Source organism: Pteropus alecto, unplaced genomic scaffold (assembly GCF_000325575.1).
Source record: "Pteropus alecto unplaced genomic scaffold, ASM32557v1 scaffold206, whole genome shotgun sequence".
Classification (NCBI taxonomy): Eukaryota; Metazoa; Chordata; class Mammalia; order Chiroptera; family Pteropodidae; genus Pteropus; species Pteropus alecto.
In genome coordinates, this window is record NW_006438906.1 from 3,379,048 (window position 1) to 3,382,123 (window position 3,076).

Consider the following 3,076-nt stretch of genomic DNA (forward strand, 5'->3'; position numbering starts at 1 on the left):
ATAATTTTTTTTTAGTTTAAATGCATTTTAAATAACCTAAATGACATGTTTTTCTTTAAAAAAGGCCACTGCTCCAAATAAATCAAGGTTGAAATAAATAAAGAGCTCAAGACAACATCAGTCTTATTTGTCCTAGTCACAGTATGTGGATGAAAAGCAGCAGCCATTTGTGATGATAGGTGATAGATCCAAATTGCCCAATTTGTTAACATTTTCCCATTTCTAAGACATCCTTAAAGAAAATCATATGAGGTCACACCATTCTCATGGTAGTTTAACAGAGCAACCGTGCCATCTGGATTAATGTTTCACTAACAAAGAACTGGTAGTTTTGGAAATTAGCAAGGAGGTGCTTGATTGTTCTGCAGCCCATGTCATAAAAGGTTTTACTCTTTCTGGTCTCTGTTCTGCAAGTTTCCCTTTGATTGATTTCATGTAATCTTTGATGTACTTCTGTAGGCTTCTTTTGTGAAGCTGGTTTCCTGTAAATCGATGGTTCATGACAATATCAGTGATAACTGTGCTTTCCATACCTTTGCCCTCAGGGCTGTCAGCTAAGGCATTTCCATCAATGAGCAAGTTATCAGTGTTACCCTCTGTCCTACTGACTGCCTTCCCCTCCACCTCCAGGCACAGCTCTTCCTGCATCTCCCAGATCTTGTTGATGTCGGAGAACATCTCATCATGTCGGACGAGGTCCACCAGGTAGATGATCATGATGGTGGCTGGATGAAGAGGACTGTGGCGCTGGCTTAACAGAAGTCCCTGCGCTCTGAGAAAGCGGGATGCAGCCAGAGCTGCACTTGCTGGAAGGGGGAGTGGGAGGAAAAACTGATAATTCTTATCTGTTAGTGTTAAGTAATTCCTTTGTAAGTCAATGAGAACTTTATTAGTTATTGCAAACTTGGCCATTAATTTCCTAACTCTACATATATGAAAGTAATAAAACTATTTTTTAAATGATCTAATTCAAAGTTTTTCTTATTTCAGATTGGTGTTCCTAATGGGTAAGATTTTATTGTTAATGCAATAAAATGACACAGATAATAAAAAGATATAGAGAAGACAATCAGATACTACAACATGGTGACTAGATTCTTTTGCAAGAGTAAGGCTACCAGTGACATTTTTGTTGTCGAGAATAAGAATATTCATGAAAATGATATACTCAAACTAAATATAGTCTTATCACATGATCCAACAATCACATTACTAAGTATTTACCCATTTGAGTTGAAAACCTATGAGATCACAAAAACAGCTGTGCTATATACATACAATGGAATATTATTCAGCAGTAAAAGGAAATGAGCTACTGAGGCACAACAAGACATGGAAGAAATTTAAATGCATCTTAGTAACTGAAAGAAGCCAGTCTGAAAAGGCTACATATTGTATGATTCCAAACTATATGACATTCTGGAATAGGCAAAACTATAGAGACAGCAGTAACAAGGTCAGTTGTTACCAGGGGTTCGAGAAGGTGTTCAGATGAGTAGCTGGAACACAGGGGATTTTTAGGACAGTGAAACTATTCTTATGATACTGTGGTGGTACCTACAGGATATCACATTTGTCAAAACCTAGAGAACCTACCCTACGAAGAGTAAGTTGTAATGTGTGCAAATTTAAAAATCAATTTGGAAGGTCAGGGAAAAATGCAGACTCTGACAAGAGACTTCAACTGTATTACAAATATGTGAAACAACCTCACTGAATGGAGCAGGGTTAGGGGGGCAGGTGTTGACCTAAATTACATTGGAAATGAGTGGAATCTGTAAGACAAAAGGCAAAAGAAACTGCACATAGTACTGTATTCTAGTTGATAAAATTGTTTCCTTTAGGAGAATAGGAATTCTGATACTGCTGTACATGTATACTGGATTTGAACAGTTAAGTAAATTGACTACAGGTTTTTCACTGTTGAAGTAGGAATTTTATGGATCAGCAAGGGTAGGAAGCTAGAATGAACCATGTGGTAATGAGTTACAGTTGAAAACATCAGTAGGAACTCATGTTTAACTTACGGATGATTACATACAGAAATATTTACATATCTATGTATATAGACAGGTGTTTTAGTTTGCTGTGGCTGCATAACAAATAACCACAACTAGGTTGCTTAAAAGAAGTGAAATTCTGGAGACCAGAAGTCTAAAATCAGCTTTGGAGGCAAAAAGTCTAAAATTAATACGTTGGTTGGGCTGCACTCTTTCTGGATGCTCTAGGGAAGAGTCTGCTCCTTGCCTTTTCCAGCTTCTGGTGGCGTCAGGCGTTCCTTGGCTTGTGGCTGCATCACTCACGTCTCCGCCTCCGTGGTCACGTAGCCTCCTTCTCTTTGTCTCTCTCCTCTTTGTGTCTCTTTCATAAGGATACATGTGATAGTGTTCAGGGCCTACCCAGATAATCTAGGATTACCTCCTCATCTCAAGAGCTTTAACCATTTCCTCAAATAATGTACGTTCACACATTCAAGGGATTTGAAGTAGATATTTTACTTTTGAGGGGGGCATTTTCGGCCTATCACACACACATATTTCTTTTCTCAGTCACCTGAGAAGGCCTAAGAGAAACAATAGGCCATTAGTAACAAGTATACCCTTGCCCAGACCTTGGTTCCTAATACCATTATCCAGTGAAAGGAACCAGGGCTTTTTGGAGCAATGGGTGATTCCAGGACTGGGACAAGATAATATACAGATGAGCCTGGAACATCTTGTAGTACCAGAACAACAACATCTTGTTCTCAACAGCAGCAACAACAACAAAAATACATTAGTGGAAGTATTTCATCAGTGCACAGGAGTCAACTGAAAGCACTCTCAATGGGCAGATGTGGAAAAATTTGAGCAAGAATAGAAAGTAGTATTGGATTATGACCCAAAGTATAAAAAAAAATCTGAGTCCATACCAATATAAATGATTGAGTATATTAATAAATGGGGAGGACAAATTTCCTGTGATGAAAATTCTAAATAATTTATGTAAATATCCATCCTAAAGGAGACCATGACTCCTCCTTCTTAAGTGTGGGCTGTGCATAGTGACTTCCTTCTAAATAGTACAGTATGGAAAA

The 3,076-nt window shown here is 38.2% G+C and overlaps 1 pseudogene; it reads right to left on the bottom strand.

The window, feature by feature from the left end:
- Positions 1-205: 205 nt before the first annotated feature.
- LOC102882654 lies at positions 206-920 on the bottom strand (annotated as a pseudogene).
- Positions 921-3,076: the final 2,156 nt, after the last annotated feature.